Below are 8,198 nucleotides of genomic sequence, written 5' to 3'. Positions count from 1 at the left end.
TTAGTTTATTATTATTAGTTTATTTAGTTTATTATTATTAGTTTATTTAGTTTATTATTATTAGTTTATTTAGTTTATTATTATTAGTTTATTTAGTTTATTATTATTATTTATATATATTGTGCATTTATAACATTAAAGTAAAACGAAATAAATTTCCTTACCTACATCCCCAATATAACTCCAAAATTATTATGATATTTTTCGTTTGAATCAACTAACCATTCCATGAACATCTGTCACGACAAAACGGAAACAGTAGGTGTACCATTTTTGAACGCTTTTCTCCCAATACCAGTTCAGTATAAATCTCTTCAACTAGAAAGTGTATTTTATTGTACTTTTAGTGTATTTTATTATGGTATAGTGTACCTTTAGTGTATTTTATTATGGTATAGTGTACTTTTAGTGTGTTTTATTGTACTTTTAGTGTATTTTATTTTGTTTTACTGTATTTTATTGTAGTTTTATTGTACTTTTAGTGTATTTTATTGTGTTTTACTGTATTTTATTGTAGTTTTATTGTACTTTTAGTGTATTTTATTGTGTTTTACTGTGTTTTATTATAGTTTTATTGTACCTTTGTGTAGTTTTATAGTGTTTTATTTTACTTTTAGTGTATTTTATTGTGTTTTACTGTATTTTATTGTAGTTTTATTGTACTTTTAGTGTATTTTATTATGGTATAGTGTACTTTTAGTGTGTTTTATTGTACTTTTAGTGTATTTTATTGTGTTTTACTGTGCTTTATTGTAGTTTTATTGTAATTTTAGTGTATTTTATTGTGTTTTACTGTGTTTTATTGTTGTTTTATTGTAGTTTTATTGTACCTTAGTGTATTTTATTGTACTTTTTGTGTATTTTATTATGGTATAGTGTATTTTATTGTGTTTTACTGTATTTTATTGTAGTTTTATTGTAATTTTGGTGTATTCTATTGTGTTTTACTGTGTTTTAGTGTAGTTTTATTGTACATTAGTGTATTTTATTGTACTTTTAGTGTATTTTATTGTACTTTTAGTGTATTTTATTATGGTATAGTGTACTTTTAGTGTGTTTTATTGTACTTTTAGTGTATTTTATTGTGTTTTACTGTGCTTTATTGTAGTTTTATTGTAATTTTAGTGTATTCTATTGTGTTTTACTGTGTTTTATTGTAGTTTTATTGTACCTTAATGTATTTTATTGTACTTTTAGTGTATTTTATTATGGTATAGTGTAGTTTTAGAGTGTTTTATTGTACTTTTAGTGTATTTTATTGTATTTTACTGTGTTTTATTGTAGTTTTATTGTACCTTAGTGTATTTTATTGTACTTTTAGTGTATTTTATTATGGTATAGTGTACTTTTAGAGTGTTTTATTGCACTTTTAGTGTATTTTATTGTATTTTACTGTGTTGTATTGTAGTTTTATTGTACCTTAGTGTATTTTATTGTACTTTTAGTGTATTTTATTATGGTATAGTGTACTTTTAGAGTGTTTTATTGTACTTTTAGTGTATTTTAGTGTATTTTATTGTGTTTTACTGTGTTTTACTGTAGTTTTATTGTACCTTAGTGTAGTTTTAGGTTTTCGTGACACCTTAAGCAATATGTTTTTTTGTTGGGGCATGCAAATCTAATTTAAAATAGTCTTTTACAACGTGATTACCGTGACACCAATCGGGAATATTGTGCGGTAATTGTGAGGGGCGCGTCATAACATAATTGTACTGTAGAAATGAAAGTTTATAATGTGCTTTAACTCGAAAACCTCTTGTGCCGAAAGATAGTTTAAAATGTTTCAATCGAGACACTCACCGGTTGTAGCGAGTGATTCTTCCAGTTCAGTAGCGATATGACTGGGTAAACAACCCGAATAAAGATCATGCCGAGAAGCGAGTTCATACTCTTATAGTATATTAAAACTTTCGCGCGACGCTACTTTAGCCAAGGTATACAGAGAAGGTATGTTCGATAAAGACATGACTAACAGTTGTTTTTATAAAGCAAAGGCAAGGTTGGTTGATGTCAAAGATAATTTGAAATATACGTATGACGTCAAGGTTATCCGCGATAAAAATATATTTTTATCACGGTATAGGCGCTATATTATTCACCTTGAGGTACAACAACTATCTTTCGGCACAAGAGGTTTTCGAGTTAAAGCACATTTCATTTCTACAGTACAATTATGTTATGACGCGCCCCTCACAATTACCGCACAATATTCCCGATTGGTGTCACGGTAATCACGTTGTAAAAGACTATTTTAAATTAGATTTGCATGCCCCAACAAAAAACCATATTGCTTAAGGTGTCACGAAAACCTAAAACTACACTAAGGTAAAATAAAACTACAGTAAAACACAGTAAAACACAATAAAATACACTAAAATACACTAAAAGTACAATAAAACACTCTAAAAGTACACTATTCCATAATAAAATACACTAAAAGTACAATAAAATACACTAAGGTACAATAAAACTACAATAAAACACAGTAAAATACAATAAAATACACTAAAAGTACAATAAAACACTCTAAAACTACACTATACCATAATAAAATACACTAAAAGTACAATAAAATACACTAAGGTACAATAAAACTACAATAAAACACAGTAAAATACAATAAAATACACTAAAAGTACAATAAAACACTCTAAAACTACACTATACCATAATAAAATACACTAAAAGTACAATAAAATACATTAAGGTACAATAAAACTACAATAAAACACAGTAAAACACAATAGAATACACTAAAATTACAATAAAACTACAATAAAGCACAGTAAAACACAATAAAATACACTAAAAGTACAATAAAACACACTAAAAGTACACTATACCATAATAAAATACACTAAAAGTACAATAAAATACACTAATGTACAATAAAACTACAATAAAACACAGTAAAACACAATAGAATACACTAAAATTACAATAAAACTACAATAAAATACAGTAAAACACAATAAAATACACTATACCATAATAAAATACACTAAAAGTACAATAAAATACAATAAAACTACAATAAAACACAGTAAAACACAATAAAATACACTAAAAGTACAATAAAACTACAATAAAATACAGTAAAACACAATAAAATACACTAAAAGTAAAATAAAACACTATAAAACTACACAAAGGTACAATAAAACTATAATAAAACACAGTAAAACACAATAAAATACACTAAAAGTACAATAAAACTACAATAAAATACAGTAAAACACAATAAAATACACTAAAAGTACAATAAAACGACAAAAAAGTACAATAAAACACACTAAAAGTACACTATACCATAATAAAATACACTAAAAGTACACTATACCATAATAAAATACACTAAAAGTACAATAAAATACACTTTCTAGTTGAAGAGATTTATACTGAACTGGTATTGGGAGAAAAGCGTTCAAAAATGGTACACCTACTGTTTCCGTTTTGTCGTGACAGATGTTCGTGGAATGGTTAGTTGATTCAAACGAAAAATATCATAATAATTTTGGAGTTATATTGGGGATGTAGGTAAGGAAATTTATTTCGTTTTACTTTAATGTTATAAATGCACAATATATGAAATGAAATGAAATGAAATGAAAATATGGTTTATTGTGTATAATAAAAGCTACTACAGCTCACGAGATAATACACACTTATTCACAGAAAATATCAACCGGTATTCATAGTACATACAAAACAACAAATAAATCATAAAAAGAACCGTTAAATACACTATATACAATTCAGAGGGTATTGTCATAAGTACACTATATACAATTCAGAGGGTATTGTCATATTGATATCATATACAAATCAGAGAGTATTGTCATAATTATTGACCATTAACACTGTTTGCCAATTATAAACAAGAATAAGCCAAAACTGAGGAAGAATGTTAGTTGGGTTACTTTTTTACTTTATATCTTTCAATTTAGCAGAGAAAATGTCAAATTTGTCCTGGAGGTCATTGCAGGTTTTCTGCATACGTAGTATAGGGTTTAATTTTGTTCTTGAAGGGTAAAACGTGGTAGTCCGTCTTAGGGTAGTGGGCACAAAAAAGGCAAGTTGGGAAAGTAAGGTTGGTGATGTGAAAACACCATTAAGTAACCTATGGACAAATTTCACATCTTCAAGGTTCCAGATGTACTCCAAAGAATTTAAACCTAAATGTTCTAATAGGGAAGCATAAACATATTCTTGGTCTGTTAGGAAATACGTATGGCAGAATTCAATAAACTTTCTTTGCACACCCTCCATTTTATCACGAAGATAGTGACTACAACCGCTCCACGTTAAGCATCCGTATAAAACTCGAGATCGAACTAAACTAAGATATAATAATCTGAAATGTTTTAGTGAGTGAAGTGAACGAGATAGTTTTAAAATAACCGCTAAAGTACGACGAGTACGACTGACTGTGAAATGGATATGTTCTCTGAAAAGAAGTGTCCTATCAAATATAACTCCTAGGTCCTTTACAACTGCTGTCTGTGGGATGTTTAAATTGTTAATTTTATACTTAGAGAGTACTTCGCGGCAAACCCGTCTGGTATAGCTTACATACACCGATTTTGTGGGGTTGATAGGTATGTTGTTGGTATCACACCATACAGAGATAACGTCTAACTCGCCCTGTAACCGCAAGCTGTCAGCAAGGGAATCTATAGATCTACATATTTTAATGTCATCCGCAAACTGAAACATCCTAGCCTGCGTAATAGCGAACTGCAAGTCATACGCGTAGATGTTAAATAGGAGCGGTCCTAGTGATGAACCCTGCGGTACTCCACAAGTTACCGTAAAATGAGAAGTAGTAACTTTTCCATTGCATTTAATAATGTTTTCGCGATTCGAAAGATAGTCACCTATCCACCCTAATACCATACCGTCCACACCAAGGTATCTTAGTTTTGAAAGTAGTAGATTATGTGAGACCCGGTCGAAAGCCTTGGCCAAGTCAAGGTAAAGAACGTCTACCTGGCCACGGTTTTCTACAACAGGGGCAACATAATCCATAAAAGCCGCATGATTGGTAGCAACTCTTCTACCCCTTTGAAAGCCATGTTGACAATCGTAAGGAAATGCCTGAAACCATATCTGTAAGTGTTTATGCATAATTTTGTCAAAAAGCTTTGCAAAAATGCACAAGAGGGAAATTGGCCTATAGTTTTTAACATCAGTTGCTGGACCACTCTTGTAAACTGGTACTACCACCGCCTTTTTCCATTGAGTTGGGAATATGCCAAGCTCAAGTGATAAATTAAAAATGTGCTCGAGGATAGGGAGCAATAAAGTGGCGCAACCTTTAACTACAAAAGCAGGGATGTCATCAAGACCGGTCGAGAATTTAGGTGGCAGGGACTGAATAGCCTCATACATGTCTGTCGGTGATATCATTTGTTTAAGGTAGGGGTTAGGGACAATATTGTGGGCGGCCATAGAACAGTCAGTATCAGTCTTGGTATTGTCAATAGAAATACTAGAGAAGTGAGAGCCGAAGTGCTTAGCTAAATATAATAATAAACTAAATAAACTAATAATAATAAACTAAATAAACTAATAATAATAAACTAATAATAATAAACTAAATAAACTAATAATAATAATAAACTAAATAAACTAATAATAAACTAATAATAATAATAATAATAATAAACTAATAATAATAATAATCTAAATAAACTAATAATAAACTAAATACTTTGTTCCACGTATTAGTATGATCAATATGATATTGAGTCTTACAGAAACTTTGTGAATTTATGACAAATAACTTAAATTACAACAAAATACACTGAAATACACTAAAACTACAATAAAACACACCAAAACACAGTAAAACGCAATAAAACCAAACCAAAACACAGTAAAACACACTAAAAGTACAATAAAACACTATAAAACTACACTATACCATAATTAAATACACTAAGGTACAATAAAACACAATAAAATACACTAAAAGTACAATAAAACTACAATAAAATACAGTAAAACACAATAAAATACACTAAAAGTACAATAAAACTACAATAAAACACAGTAAAACACAATAAAATACACTAAGGTACAATAAAACTACAATAAAACACAATAAAAGTACAATAAAACACTCTAAAACTACACTATATCACAACAAAACTACAATAAAACACACCAAAGCACAGTAAAACATGTTTACACTAGACCGCCAAGAAGAAAAAACACTGAATTTTTGAAAGTTATTTATTTGCCTTAGTTTTCCCAGTTTCCCAGGTTTGTACGAACCCTGAATTCAACCTCGTACAGATAGGCAGTTCAGCGCTATTATGAAAAATGCAGAAATAATATCCTCATAAAAAGTTCACCACAATGTTTATTGGTAACATTTATTTTCTGTTTTTCTTTACAATTAATTGACAAGAGATATTTCATTAAGAAATACAATGAAGAGCTATTGTTGTTATTTATTTGTCTTTGATATTTCTTTTTTCGTTAGTAAATATATTACCTTTATCTTCTTTTAGGTTATTTGATAGGTCCAAAGTATGAAAAGGTACATTTGGATTACTTATCAAAACCAATGCGAGTTTATGAGCAAAATCCCTATTTTAAAATACAAATCTTTACATTAAATAACGTCATTATAAGAATAACTTGTACGAATATACACCATTTAACTCCTATATTATCTAAATAGAGTTCCTCAATGGAGACAGTTTTTTCATAACAGCCAAAATCTGTTTTAAAGCTTCCGGGACCAGTGTTTTTATACACAATGGAAGGTAGATTTGATTTTCTTTTTACTTACTCTTTAAAACTAACCTGATAAATTACTTCTTTTTTTTCATGTAAATGGAAGCTTCGAGATCAGTAGCACCTCCTGGAGGAGTCTGGATATTTTTTCTTTAGTTCAGTTTTGAACTGTCGAAATAAGATACGGTTCTTTTCTTGATCGGTATCCTTTTCTTTATGGAATGAGTTGGCCATTTTCAGGCCATTATGGATGACAAAAAGCGTTATTTAAAACTGATAATTAGTATCCTACAACGTGTAATTCGCAAACCTACAAAGATATCAATCACTGGGTTAGTTATCGATGGTTTCTTCTTTCTACACACGGTGGTATCTTGGTCTTACTTGACTTTTAAATTAAAGTCATATTGTCTAAACCTTTCATCATGATAAGGCGCTGAATTTCTGCTGAAGAAGAAAGTTCCGAATGATCTCTCCACAAGACTTCAAAAATGACAGCTAACTTATTAGTCATTGGTTCTCTATACCAGGCTTCGTAGTCAATATGTTTCTGACATTTCCAACAAAGCTCGATGTAAAAGAGGTGGGCGCCCATCAATTCCAAACGTTGTCCGTTTTATCCTTGGGTATTTGGGCTATTTCTTTCATTTCGAATGCGGGTACAACGTAAACAGTTTTATCATCTTTTCGAGATTCGAGAAAGAGCCTATTTTCTCAGGCATACTCCAGGAACATTTCGTGAAGGTTATAGTTGGGCATCATATCGACGTCTAAGACTAATACAAATTCTGTGGTGGAATTTCTTCTCGCCACCTTACGTAATAACGTTATAACTTGGAGGTAGGTTAGGTTTAGACACGTTAGGACGAGTCCTTGCGTTTGGTGTTGGCCTGTAAACGGGGTAGCCTCTGCCTCTAACGTTGGCTTTAGTACGATACTAATAGAAAAATTAGATGTGAATTGTTTTGAATACGAATGATTTGAAAGGAGAGCATTTACACACGCTTACTTTTCTGTGATTGTATTTTGAAACTAAGTACTGGTATTTGATTCCGTTTGAGCTGTCAAATCTTTGTTCCTTTTGTAAGTATAACTCTACACCCGTATCAGTCCTTTTCCAGTAAGCCATTACCGACCAAAACCTCTACTGTATCGTTATGAACCTGACACATTTTCATTTAGCAATGATAAAACTTTACCGCCACCCCTTAATATACGTTACGCGATACAACATCTCTTCGAATGACGTCACAATTGTTGGATTATTATAGGCAGAATTTAACCAAGGCTTACAAATAGACGCTAACACACCAGTAACACTTTGATTTTCAGAGGTTAATTACGCTTTCTACTATTACGTCTAAGATGATTTTCTTATATATTAATTACGCTTTTACGTGTACCTTTTAATTACCATTAAAAAAATACCATAATCAAAATAAACTCCTTGA

General features: G+C 30.2%; 1 long non-coding RNA gene across 1 annotated transcript; it reads right to left on the bottom strand.

Annotated features, from left to right (window-relative positions):
- Positions 1 to 7,362: 7,362 nt before the first annotated feature.
- On the bottom strand, positions 7,363 to 7,949 carry LOC149685353 (uncharacterized). The gene is made up of 2 exons (XR_016384067.1): positions 7,757 to 7,949; positions 7,363 to 7,684 (listed from the first exon to the last, which is right to left on the bottom strand). It is a non-coding gene; the product is annotated as an uncharacterized LOC149685353 (long non-coding RNA).
- Between the last annotated feature and the right edge of the window lie 249 nt (positions 7,950 to 8,198).

The sequence above is a fragment of the Phalangium opilio genome, unplaced genomic scaffold, assembly GCF_054372755.1.
Source record: "Phalangium opilio isolate 3A_F unplaced genomic scaffold, DU_Popi_V2 ptg000032l_1, whole genome shotgun sequence".
Classification (NCBI taxonomy): Eukaryota; Metazoa; Arthropoda; class Arachnida; order Opiliones; family Phalangiidae; genus Phalangium; species Phalangium opilio.
The sequence above is the reverse complement of the archived record's forward strand: the minus strand, read 5'-3'. Positions and strand labels throughout refer to the sequence as shown.